Source organism: Octopus bimaculoides, chromosome 10 (genome assembly GCF_046866305.1).
Source record: "Octopus bimaculoides isolate indiv1 chromosome 10, ASM4686630v1, whole genome shotgun sequence".
Classification (NCBI taxonomy): Eukaryota; Metazoa; Mollusca; class Cephalopoda; order Octopoda; family Octopodidae; genus Octopus; species Octopus bimaculoides.
Window position 1 is genome coordinate 3,486,808 of NC_142937.1, and position 15,000 is coordinate 3,501,807.

The 15,000-nt window shown below is 36.8% G+C and overlaps 1 protein-coding gene across 4 annotated transcripts in view; it reads left to right on the forward strand.

Annotated features, from left to right (window-relative positions):
• Positions 1–15,000, forward strand: part of LOC106869052 (neuronal acetylcholine receptor subunit alpha-3) — a 743,068-nt gene that overhangs the window by 151,859 nt on the left and 576,209 nt on the right. The gene's annotated exons all lie outside the window — the stretch shown is intronic.

Consider the following 15,000-nt stretch of genomic DNA (forward strand, 5'->3'; position numbering starts at 1 on the left):
TATTGAATACATTGCTGGTAATTTGCTTTGACAGATATGAAAAGATGAAAGCCAAAGCAAACCCAGCTTTGGAAACATTCTCAATCGGATCATTAAACTTAATCTACGTAAACTATTTGCTTTCAAGAAATAATTAATATAGCAATATCTTATAACGGAGAGTATGGACTATTGAATAGAAACCATCATTTTACTGTCTCTATTTATGACTGGAAATGAAAGAAAATTATAAGACAGCTGACAGTTATTTGGACTTTATACTTGTTTTAAATTTTGGCACAAAGTCAGCAGTTTTCGGTAGTGGGGGTAAGTCGATTACGTCGACTTTACGCCAACCTTAGTGTTCGAGTGGTACTTATTTTATCGATTCTGAAATGATGAAAGCAACGTCAACCTTGGCGGAATTTGAACTCAGAACGTTAATACGCACGAAATGCCGCTGAGCATTTTGCCTGGTGTGATATTAACTCTGCTTGCTCGTCACCTCATTTCGACTTAATATCTAAAAACTAAATGAGCTTGAACGACGATCGTTTTCAGATAAAAGAAAATAAGAATACAGACTCTGTCTGACAGGTTAAGGATATAGTCGATGATATTCTTTTCTACTCTAGGTACAAGACCAAACATTTTGGGGGAGGGACCAGTCGATTAGATCGACTCCAGTACAAAACTGGTACTTAATCTATCGACCCCGAAAGTATGAAAGGTAAAGTCAACCTCGGTGGAATTTGAACTCAGAGCGTAAAGACAGACGAAATACCGCGAAGCATATCACCCGGCATGCTAACGTTTCTGCCAGCTCACCGGCTTGATATAGACGATGATATTGATACGTGTGTATTACAGGTACGTATATCATTGCCCTCTCTCCCTGGAGGGAGATAAACAGAGAAACGTAAAGGCTTATATGTGTGTGCGTGTGTGTATGTGTGTATGTGTGTGTGTGTGTGTGTGTGTGTGTGTATGTGTGTGTGTGTGTAATGTAGAAAGCTTCTGAGGTTATTTGATTGTGTCATATATCTAAACAGCGCGTATGACTAAAGAATGTTCATTTCATGAGTTTTATATAGTGGCTAATGTTCACATGTACTATGCACGGTTTATTGATTTCATTTAAACTAGGCACTGATACTCTCACATTTGTGGAGAGAGAGCAAACTAATTATGAAATGACAATCTTTATATCGTACTTAACGCGGATTTATTAGTAGAACGATCTCAGATAAACACACGTTGCTAAGATGTTGTCTATAAGACGCAAACCATCTGACTTGGGCGCTAGAGCTGTCAGATCGTGTGTCCCAAAGGCTTTAGATGCCCAGTGAAATAGACTCAAGTGTGGATTAAAAACATATGAGCTTGGCTTTCGACCATTGTAATTATTATTCTACCCCACTGACACATTCCCGCAAAACAGAAATGAGACATTTCATTTAGTGAGATACCATGTACACTGTCATATTGCCTAGTGGTTGTTATTGATAGCCGACAGACCAAAGCCTATTGAGAAAACCTACGTTAAAATATCTTCAAAACCTCTCTACATAATCTGTTTTGCTTTCAGACACTGTAGCGGCAGATGCCTTATCCTGCGTTCTTCATTTTAAAAAGGAACGGGTATTGTGTAATTTTGGTTTCACTTTCTGCCACAAGGTCACCAATTCTGGAGAGGCGGGGGGGGGCATAGTCGATTTCATCGACCACGTACTGAACGGGTACTTATTTTATTGACCCTGATAGGATTTAAGGCAATGTCGACCTCGGCAAAATTTGAACACAGAATGTAAAAACCGGCGAACGTGGTGTGATAACGACTCTGCCTGCTCTCCCCTTTAGTATGTTGCAATATTAATAACCTGCAACTGAGATTTCAATCAGGTCAGTAAAACATATACATATCCTCTTGTTGGTGCTTAAAGTACTGGTGTTATTTAGAATTGTGAATTAATGTAATGTTGCGATTCCTTGGAACGTTTCCACAGTCAACGATTTAATCTTCAAGGTTACCATGTATCCCAGAATCATTATATTTGTATGGATGCGTTTTATTTTCTTCGTTTAACAAATGCTAATTTCTCTCCGCACGTGAAGAGTAGATTAACAGACATTAACCGATTCATGTATCCATGCAAACGTCTCTTTATGGTTCGGGACAACAAACAAGAACTCGGAAATGTTGTTGTAAGTTTGTTTTGTTGAAGCACAAAGTAATAAAGTGACGTCCAACCAGTAAGCTCGCAAACTCTGGAGATAATATTTTTTATCTATAAGGAATATAACTGAGATAATAAAATCGTAGCTTTCATTTATTCATGCCATGCAGCAGAATTCTATCTGCGATATATCACAAATCGTCGTGCAATATAGGAGAATGTTTGCTGCAATATATCACACACGTTGATGAATCACCGGGCATTTTTGTTCATGATGTGCCACATTGGCCGAAGCAATATAGGAGAATGTTACATGCGATATACGAAATCATCAACACCAATGATATTTGTGTTATACTTAGTGGAATTTATAAGCAAAGTAGAAAGTTTGTTTGGTGGTAGATTGCGTTGCGATTGGATGACACGCAGTATTCATTTTGATTCTCTGCCTTCTGGATCAAATTCTGCTGAGGTTAGTTTTATCGTTCGTTCTTCCGGCGTCGATTAAATTATGTACTAATTCCAATGTTACGTATTAGCAGGACTGTAACAATTTGCGGTATTTCTTCCATTTTTCTGCACTCTAAGTCAAGTTCCGCTTCAGTTGCTGAAAATCAATCTCACGAACCTGTTACCCTCGAGCAACATGGAGGGTTTAGACAAATCCTCGAAACAAAGACCAACAACAAATATATGATACTAGAGGGAGCCGAGAAAGTGGACTCTCCAGCAGAATTATTAGATGCCCTACTAAATGGATGGAATGTATTTGCTCACGTCTTCAAATATAAAGTGTCTAATGACTAATGGTTCATAAAGCACCAGTACAGAAGATGAGGCGTAGCGAGAATAATTTGAGTGTTATTAAGCTGTTTTTATTTTACCGAGATATATTAAGCGGAGGCATCGTTGTCAGCATTGTAAGCTGACACAACACTAATCAGTAGCTTTAGATTTTCGTTGATGCATATTTTACAAAAAACAAAATTAATTATCAGCAGAAAAAAATGCTAATTAATCAATCAATATTACGAAGGAAACCGTGAACCATCGATTAAATTTCAATGTTTTCCTTTGCAATTCTATCCCTGAACAAAATCTATGAGGAGGTGCATGTCATAGTTGAATTATTCATAATCAAAATAAGGAAATGAAGTTAAAATATTGGTTGTAATGGACATTTTCACCTGCATTATATCTAGCTATACATGCATACAACCATATATACATACACGCACGCACACAAATACACTCTCACATATAAGTGTGTGTGTGTGTGTGTGTGTGTGTGTGAGAGAGACAGAGTTGGAAAATTCAATGAACGCTGAGTGACTAATGGCTGATAAAGATTAAAATATCTATGCATTAATTCTTCATTAGATCTCTAATTTCCACTGCGTGTCTCAAATAGGAGTGTGGTGTTGAATAAGCACACATGCTGATTACAGGCAAAATAAAAGATTTGTCTAAGAGCAATAGCGAACCGCCCCTGAAGCCTGTTCATTTACATTTCTCATTCAGATAATTAGCTTATTATCACGGAATCGTTATTTTAATCCACAGTATAACAACAAAGTGTAATTTCATGAAGACACTTTTGTTATTTCGTTCAATTCACATTACGCATTAGTAATAATTCTGCATTTGCTTTTAAGAAAAGTGGTCTTCAAAATTGTAGCTGATTGATGCAGCAACCAAATCAGACAATAATCTTATATAAAATGCTTATTGATGATGCTGTCCTGAATAATGTAGTCACTCTTTATATATAAGACACAATCATTTACACATCCAGTTATATTCTTCATAATGGCTACCAACTGTACGTAATAAACTGCATTCCCACGATTACGACAGATGTGATTTCTCTTTGGTGACCATAGGAATTAATTCACTATTAAAGAAAAGCTTTTTCGATTAGATAAATGAGGTGTGTTACGTTCATAAGAATGCAGCTAATTCTAACAGCTCTTCCTAACAATTTAAATTTCTCCATAATCTCATACTAAACACTTCAGATTTTCCTACAATTAACCCCAGGTGGCGTGGTTGGTGTCTGAGGCCGTTCTGAGATGGAAACTTCACTTTTAACTTGATAGAATAAACTTCGAAATATACTTGCAAATATTCTCCCATAGTCTATATATGTATGCATGTGCGTGTGTGTGTATCTACGTATGTACACACACGCATACACACGCGCGCACGCACGCACACGCACACGCATATATACAGTTATCCCTATATATTTAATATATATAATAATACGCTTTTTTCAATTGCATGAACTAAAAGTCGGTAGGGGCGCGATAGACTTCTTGCATCAACTTGCTATACAATGAGGTAGTAATTTTACCTTGTACTTATTCTTAGTGCAAGTTTGGAAGAGTGCAGTTCGATTTTAATAGATATATTTTCAAGATTAAAATGGAAGTAACAAAGGAGCATATTCAGCATATTTTGCTTTATGAGTTCAATAAAGGCAACAACGCAACGGTAAGTTCGAGGAATATTAACGCAGTATAAGGGGATCGAACAATAAGCGTAAACCAGTGTCAAGGGTGGTTCCAGAAATTCCGAGCCGAAAACTACAGCCTAGCAGACGATCCTCGTCCTGGTAGATTTGAAGAGCTCCACGAGAACGTCCTGCATACCCTGGTGGAACAAAATCCTATCGTAACTATTGAGGAATTGGCAGAAAAGCTTGGATTTGGTCATTCAATCATTCATCAACACCTGTATGTCATTGGAAAAGTCAGCAAATTGGGTCAATGTGTTCCTCACAAACTTTCAGAGTCTAGTCGCACACAGAGAGTGAATATGTGCTCTTCTTTGCTGTCACGTCTCACGAATAAACATTTTTTGGACAGAATAGTGACTGGTGACAAGAAATGGGTTCTCTATAAAAATGTCAAGCGCTGAAGACACTGGGTAGAGAAAGGAGAGACACCAGCATCCCAGGTTTAAAAAGGTCTTCATCCACGTAAGGTGTTTTTATCAGTTTGGTGGGATACGAAACGTTTAATCGACTTTGAACTTTTAAACCTTAACCGAAACGGTTACAAAGAAGATCTATTGCGAGCATCTTCAGCGGCTTAAGTCAGCGCTAGAAGAAAAAGACCCATCTTTGGTTTCAAGACGAAAGGTGTTTTTCCATCAGGATGCTCGACCACAGCGAAGATAACATTCCAAAAACTGGAGCTGTTTGGATGGGAAACGATGCCCCACCCACCATATTCGCTGCACATTACCTCCTCTAATTATCATTCATTCCGCAGTCTTCAAATTCATTTGGATGAATAAAATATGAATTCCGTAGACGAGGTCAGAAGAGTACGGTGTTAATGCTAGAGGCTCTTAAGAATTATTTGTAATTTCTTTTGCTATCATATTGGGTTGTTGCGGGCGCGCGTTGTTCGACTTCTTTAGAAAGAAAGAACTTTCTGTGTGAACATTTGTATTCGTTTCAACAGTCAGCTGATATAGTATTGGAAAAACATGGATGACAGTTTACGACTGTAGAATATCGAGTGAGAAGCGATGTTGAACAGGCAGGAATAGTTGACTTTTAGGTTATTTGCTTTGGAAATCTCATCGTAGTTATATACTGGTGCGAAATATAATCTTCCATGTTTTGAAATAATCTAGTTATGTTTATGGTTAGAATTTATTTGGTAATATGTTTACTAGATCAAGACTGTTCCTTACCTAAATAAAAATAACAATAGCGGAACATATTGCATTTGGGAGTGTGGGATAGAGGAGACGTAGCTATAGATAAGTGTATATAAGGGTATGAATCTGATCCAAGTGTATTAGATGATGTGGTGTGATTTGAAAATGAACATTTAGCTACAACTTGTAAAAGCGTGTGAGCATGAAGATGGTTCATGAAATTCTGACGCTGATTTTGCTTAACCGCATTTTAATCATCTCTGAATAGACCGAGGATCAAATGCATTCAAATCTGTACCATAATGCATATACAGTACTATCTAGGAATACTTCATCTAATTCATTTTTCTTTTCAAAATTATACGATAGTATCCTGAGGGGATTTGACTGCTGTTATAGGCAGGTCAAGAGGTCACGTACATGATTCCTTGATAACGCCTATTACTTTAATTTACCGTGGTATAGCACCAAATTGCGTATGGAAAACAATATCTCCAAATTCAATACACTTACTGAATCTGTTGCTACAGATTTATATAACAGGCATCAAACACCACTATTATGAATATACAGATTATAAAAAAACGACGAAACAAAGTTCATTACACCATTGTCTTTTCACATTACTATTGCTAAATACAGGCCATAAATCTTCGTCACATGACAATATAACTCATGGTTTATATAGATATACATTAGATATATCCTTTTAATTTTGCAGCGGCTTCAGTTGCATGGATGTCAGCATGGATTTGCACATGAAGCCTACAATTATGATAAAGTAGGTGATCAAAGTAAGATGAGGACAGCTAGATATGCAGCGATATAAACATAGATTTTGATGTATATTAACATGTTTTTATAAGCATGATAATTGTATCATTGATCACATACTTTTGACAGAGGTTCTCACAAACTGACATTCTGTTTTTGCTATATTTTATTATTACTACATTAGCCCAAAGTAAAATCAGATTTGTCCTAACAGATGCTTTGCTAACTACAGGAAAATCACTAGCAAAATGAATCATACCTTTTATATTTATAGAGAGAGGGTGGTATAGATATATATGTGGATATATATGTAGAAAGAGGCTGAGTACACACACAAATACACACACATACACGCGCGCGCGCGCGCGCAACCACTTTCTTCCGCTCATTTCATCATGACGAAACCGTTAGTCCGTACTCATTTTTCCTCTCCGTTTTGTTTTCGTTCTCTCTATATATATTTCTCTCAACCCTTTCTTATATAGAGAGTTAAGTCCCAATATATCGATTCATCTAATCCGGTGGTACTCATTGAAAATGCTCCTTAATATATTATTCTACAAAGCATAGGATAGAAAAGAAAAATTAGAGTATATAAAATTATACTATAAAATATGCTATAACATTTATTTTACCATACGAAATTTTATCATGGTATATTTCTCTCGTTATTTACAATTATATATATATTGTTATATTTTACGATGGTCATGTTTTTTTGTTTTGTTTTTTCTCAAATAAACACACGCCCTATATATTCGTCCTTCACTCGTTTATCACTGTTCTTATTTTAACTGATGTCCTTGTCCGGAAATCTTTCGTCACAAATCTATGACATCTTCAGCGATACTTTCTGCCCTCTTGTATCCTAGAAAGGCGGAATAGAGTCAGCAGAGCAGGAGGATACAGGTGGAAGGAAAGTGTCGCTGAAGAGGTCACAGGTGTGTGGCGAAAGATATTCGAACAATGGATATCAATTAAATTAAGAACAGTCATAAACGATTGAAGATTAAGTCTCACTTAATGGAACCAGCTGGCAGAATTGTTACAGCGTCGGATAAAATGCTTAGCAGCATTTATTCTGGTTTTACGTCCGAGTTCAAATCCCACCGAGATCAAGTACACTTTCCATTCCTTTCGGATCGATAACATAATTACCAAAATCAAGTACTGAGTTCGATATACTCGGCTTGCCCCTATCCCCTACAATTACAGGCTTTGAATTTGTAGTAGAAACAACGGAATCTCAAACTCATTTATATGTGTATTTGCAAGAATATTATTCCCAAGTTCTTAAAATTCACTTCTCTCCTTGAGATGTCTCCAATTTTTTAAAATTTTTTCGTCTATCAGTCCGAATGAAAATTTTCCAAATAATTAAGAAATTATTCTTTTCGCCATTCATTTCACCAATCTTCAAATTGAATATACATGTGCGTATGTATGTACGCGCGTGCGTATGTGTGTCAATGTACGTTGGTATGTATGATATCATATATACTGAATATTAATGCTGAAAATCTTTTCACCTTGTATTTGTGTTTCTTAAACTTTGCAAAAACAATCCACTGAAATATAGAAATAATACCCTATACAGTAATGTACGCTTAAATTCAATATCCTTTACCTAAAATTACTACCAATGTATTTCTGGAACGAGACACACTCGAAAACAAAAAGACTGGATGTGATTTGTTTTACTTTTCATTTAAGAAGAGGGCCAAAATAATTTCCCTCAAACTAAGGAAGAGCCTCCATAGAAAATGATGTGGTGTTTACAGCCAAAATTACACGAGAAACGTAATTATACCAAATACATTTGTTAAAGCTTTAGTAAGTATGGTTGTTAAAGCCGAATATATTACAGGTTTCTTCTCAAAGTATATCTACAATTACTTTATACACGTATATTATATCACTTATAGGAAGCCAATACTAAGTGCTATGTATCCCTGAACATAATTCTGCTGCAGCAATCTTGGCATCATTAAGTAATGCGTTTCTTAACATCAGTATGTCATTCCTTTGTTTCTATTTTGGACAAGTAATGAATATACACTATCACGAAAAACTTTCAATCCAAACTTACATAATCATGAAAACGGATGAACTTACTGAAGTTATTCCATCCTATTACATGACAAACTTACCCTTACGTTTACGAAAAATATATATAACGAATACGTCCTGCGTAATATGCATGGGAACCCTATAGAATGATTATTGAGATATAGCAAATATAAACTTCTTAGGTTGCTTTTCAAGAGAAAACATCTAATTCTGCATTCTAGCATTACTTTTGCTCTGTAGAATAATAACTGTGAACTAGCATTCAGTTGGAAGAATCAATGTATGTTCGATAGGCTAAACGTCTTATCCCGAAGTTGAAGCTAAAGCTTGGGTGGATATCTCATCCGTTTGACACTTCACGAAGAAAATCCGCTGCATTTTTCCTATGATAAGAGAAAAGATTAGCTTCTTTCGCTATAATACCTTTTGTACAAGAAAACCTCGCTTTACTAATGCTAAATACGTTATAATACCTCTAATAAAAACCTGAAACAAGAAATCAACCTGATCCAATCAGCACGCATATTATGTTAATATTATTCTACCGAGAAAAGATTGCACTAGAAAAAATAGTTGTTTCTAATTTCCAAATATTCGCAACATTAAAGAAAGAGATAAATTGAATGGCAGCAATTTCCGATAGATCAATGAAATTGGGACCAAATATAGGAAATTAGCAGAGTCACCAACTATTTCTTCTCATTCTTCTTCTGATTTGTTTTTAAATATTGTTTCTTTTATCCCAGCTTAAAAGCAATCAAGCACCATCAAATGTCTTTGTCAATTTCTTTATGTAAGGTTTAACGCATTCAATCCAAGCGTATATAACTACACACGTATACATATATGCACACACCACACACGTGCATGGGCGCACACTAAACCATTTGCTTTTGAATGAAGTTTACAGGCTACAGAAAGTGTGTCCCACAACACATCGTTTGCTGCTCCTCCTGATTTCTTGTACATATAACGTTTTCCGATAGAATATTGTTGCTTATGAAGACGTGTATGCATTTGGAAGTGAATTATATAAGTCCTTATTGGGAACGAACATATTGTGAGCTTGAAATGAATATAACAACAACTGTTATTAATTCAATCACAGTTCACTGGACACATGGTGTCACAAAATGAATTAAAACGAGAACCACGCTCACACAAACGCACATTCTCTCTCTCTCTCTCTCTCTCTCTCTCGTTCTCAATCTCTCTCTCACATACAACGCACGTGCACACTCATACACGCACACACACGCACACACATAAATATATGTATGGCAATGGTTTCCTGAAAACAGTGAGCTACGCGAAACCAAACCTGGAAACATGACATTATGAAAGAACTTCCAAATACTACCTTTATACGAGATATGAATGGGAAACCAGCAGACACTGTATTACAGTATGGTACAAACTAACAAATAAAGATGAATAAATACATTTTGATGGATCGAAAGTATACTGATGTAACATTAAGAAAACAACACTGCAACACAAATGAAGCACAGCCAGGCTTGATATTCTTTTTTATTCTAAGTATAAGGCCCGAAATGTTTGGGGAGGGGTCAGTCGATTAGATCTACCCCAGTACGCAACTGGTACTTAATTTATCGACCTCGAAAGGAGGAAAGACAAAGTCCACTTCGGCGGAATTTTAACTCAGAATGTAAAGAGAGACGAAATACCACTAGGTATTTCGCCCAGCGTGCTAACGTTTCTTATTTCTTTATTTCCCACAAAGGGCTAATCATAGAGGGGACAAACAAGGACAGACAAAGGGATTAAGTCGATTACATTGACCCCAGTGCGTAACTAGTACTTAATTTATCGACCCGGAAAGGATGAAAGGCAAAGTCGACTTCGGCGGAATTTGAACTCAGAGCGGCAGACAAAATACCATTAAGCATTTCGCCCGGCGTGCTAACGTTTCTGCCAGCTCGCCGCCTTCAACCAGCCTTGATATTGTAAAGGTGCATGGCCTAGTGATTTGGATGTTGCATCCACGATCTCTAAACTCAGCTTCTATTCCTGACCGAGTCTTGAGTTGTATCATTGAGCAAAACACTTCATTTCACTTTCCTCCAGGCTACTCAGCTGTAAATGAGAAACGCTGCCATTCTGTTCAACGGGAATAGTATGGTCTCCGTTACTTATACGCCAAAGAAATCAAATAACCGATCCTTTGAGTTCAAGAACTGTAAACAATGTATGATGTTCGGTGATCTCAAAATGCAAACACTTTTGTTGTCGAATTCAGCTGCTCGCTTGCACCATATGCCAAGAAAATATAGGAGAAAAAGCGAAATATTCATGGACCGCTGAGAAACTTGATACGCCAGTACTCACAATACACTTACAGTTTATATTAAGTCAGGCGGTTTGAGATGAATATATATCTATTTCACCAGTTGAACAAAGAGATAACTGCAATGAACTCAGTTCTGTAATATATAACCTACGGAAGAACATGATGTTTAGAACAATGAAATTATGCAACAACTTCTTAAAATTTAGAGGAAGAATACATAATTGTGAGAATGGTGAGGAAGAAAACACGATATGTTTCTTTTTAACTGAGCCCCCCAAGCAATCTTAAGAAAATAAGCTCTCAGACTTCCGTCAACATGTATATAAATTCACTCATATACACACGCACATACACACACATGGAAATGCGTGCTTGCGTGTGCGAACACGCGTATGTGTGTATGTGCATATATGTAATTCTACATATGCATACGCATGTTTTTTTTATATACGCGTCTGTATATATATATATATATATATATGTGTGTGTGTGTGTGTATGTGTGTGTGTGTATGTGTGTGTATGTGTGTGTGTGTGTGTGTATATATATATATATATATATATATATATATATATATATATATATACGCATCAGTAAATATGTCCAATAATACAGATTCTATTCTTATTTTCGGAAGAAAGCAGGTCTTTTGATGCTATTAGATATGAAATTAGCTTCCATGTATAGGATTTCTTTCGCTAAAGCATATGCGTGCTTAGATTTCTGATGCAAAGCTATGCCATCCGACACATTGAATAGCAAATCTCCTCATTTACATTGATCTTGATTCCTTGATATATTCCTAATTCTATAAGGAATTATATAAGCCGTTTCCAAATGCGTATACAACTTCACATGTAAAAAACATTATTTCAGTAAACGTGACATTTACAGGTAAATACGAATAGAAATAAATGAAACATTATACGAGAGATATAGTGTTGGATGTAAATAAGTGTCATCCAACGACGGCAAGTTATATGTAGTGTGTATGCGTTTACATTTTTATCGAAAATGAAATTAGTTTGTTCTTAATGCATGTTGGGGCACTGATTCCAACGATGCCTTTTTCCCCTTTTTTCCTTTACCACAAATAGGTTTCATTTTTCTTAAATTTTACTGTTACATATTTATTAATATCTTTTTACAAAATCCGTTTATGGCTTGAATCGAAGAAACAGAATATATTTCATTCATTTCTACATTATTAATTTTTACCTTAATTTTCAAGTTATATATCCTGTGAGACACACTTGTCGTTTCATCATATTCGCTTGAAATCTTGCTACAAAGCTAGCAATTCTAGGGAAAGTAGAAAATCGTCGTAAAATATAAGTTATACATGGTGTACAAAATGCTGATGCAATCTTCCTGATGTAGTTGAAGTTACCTGCAGGGTCAACTGAAAACCACCACTACTCCTCATCTAGAACATTAAGAGACCGTGACCTTCCCCATTGTCATTCTCACACCCACATTTAGAGTGTTCCCATGCTTCGCCGCTATTTTCACAACTTTCACGTAACTTACTATAAATTGACGTGAGAGCACCTCCCTCTGCATTCCCTGTCCCTTTAACGGTTATTCGTCTATATAGACTCAGCTGCCTCCCGGACTCGTCCAGTACACAATAGTAGCTGTTCGGTATAGCAAAAACATAAAAATTACAAAATAAGTAAAAGAATATATATGTGAGGACGTTTTCTTGCATGTGTATGCATAGTCGGGCACACATACGCACACACACACACACACACACACACACACACACACACACACACACACACACACACACACACACACACACACACACACACACACACACACACACACAGATGCAGGTGTAGAAATAAGCGTAGGCCCTGCATGGCTGAATATTTAAGAATTGGATTTGCAAACACGAGAATCTGGCTTTCTATCCCTCTGCGAGGTTTCTGGAGCAAATGTAATTTTCTCAACATTTAGTTCCGCCCCATGTTTTTGTGCGTGAAATTGGGATGATAGAAACAATATAGAAAACCGTTCTAGGGATTGCTCCTGTTATAAAATTGGTACCATCTTGTCATATATTTTATCAACCTGACTTTGACAGGGAATCACTTTAAGGTTGCACGTAAGATTCACAAGCTCAGCCAATTACATGGTAATTCAGGAGCAGGTAATTCACTTGATCGAACAACTGAGTCTTCATCGTGTAACGACGGAGCTCCGCCATTTATATTAAGATATTTATATATATAAATATATACACGTGTGTGTGTGTGTGTGTGTGTGTGTGTGTGTGTGTGTGTGTGTGTGTGTGTGTGTGCGCGTGTGAATACCACTATAAATCAATAAATGAATGAAATGTCAGAGATGATGTCCTTTGTTTTGTTATTAACATCAACTCAGGCTTTATCTTGCAGATTTATGATCAAAGGCGTTTCAAATCTAATTTATTTTATACTATTTTGTAATAGTAATTATTTGTTTCCTTTTTTTTTGTTTGTTTTGTCTTTTTGATACGGTATCATTTGAGAGAAATTTCGGAATTTTGCAAATATTTCCACGAAGTTGTGCGACAGCACAAAAATAACCATATTGGGTCAGTAGGGTAATAAAATTGTAATTGTCGTTGCTGCTTTTTTACCTCAGGGTCACCTCTCCTGTAACAAGCCTATAACCAAAGGAAATCATATCATTACTATCCTGTCTGTTTGTGAAGGGCAACCTGGGACACGTTATCCAATATGCCACTTCTAATACGGCATGTTGTCAGCTGAAGTGGATTTCATTGCACTTTCCAGCAAGCTGAAAGACCACCAGTGACCCTCTCACTAGCTGATAGTGTAACATTGTTTGTTATGTTGTTGTCATGAAACCACGGGCCAGCTCTGTTCAAGCAGATCTATGATAAAAGACGTGACCCTATAGTTAGGATGACACCATCTCCATCCTAAATACACAGGACCCATGAGCATTGACTATTGTCTTTATTTATGACGCTAAGATGCGAGTTGGGTGAGGTTTAGCTATAATAATTAGCAGATCAAGCGAACACTTACATACAGGCTCTCTCGTTCACGCATGGTTGCAATGCTAGTATATCAATAAAGAAGCACTCCGTCGGTTGCGACGACGAGGGTCCCAGCTGATCCGATCAACGGAACAGCCTGCTCATAAAATTAACGTGCAAGTCGCTGAGCAATCCCAGACATGTGTAGCCCAAACGTAGTTCTCAGGGAGACTCGGCGTGACACATAGCGTGACAAGGCCAGCCCTTTGAAATACAGGTACTATAGATCTGCTGGACTGGAGCAACGTGAAATAAAGTGTCTTGCTCAAGGACACAAGGCGTCGCTGGTAATGGAACCCACGATCGTGAGCCGAATGCCCTATCCATTAAGCCACGCGTCTTCACTAGTATGACGGCAATATTCATGATAATGACAGCTCTACAATCAAATGCCGTGATGTAGTTGTTGCTGCTATTAATGGTGGTGGTGGTGGTGGTGGTGGTTTTGGTGGTTTTGATGGTGGTGGCAGTCGTCGTCGTGATAGTAGAGGTCGTGGTGGTCGTGGTGGTCGTGGTAGTCGTGGTGATTGAGATGGTAGTGGTATTGCTGCTGCTGGTGTCTGTGGTGGTTTGTGGTGGCGGTGCCGAAAAGTGCCATAGTCCAAGTATTTACATGTAATAAGGACGATTTAGCAGCAACTTCGACTACAATGTTGAGTGTGTTAAACCAACGGAAATATTTCAGTCACTAGGAAAAAATTTATTACGCTGAACTAAATATATTGATCTATTTTTGTTTCTGTTTTTATTCCTTCTCTAAATAAAAACCAAATACTAAATCAAAGAAAAAAAATATTAACTAATAAAATCAATACAAAAATGTTGTGCTAAATCAAAATGAATATTTCATTCTTTTATTAGATAGAATCTAAATTAATCAGCAGTAATGTTTAAATTTCACAGACTGTTCCTAACATATTTTATAGTTTATTATACAAAAATCATTTATCCTTGCAATA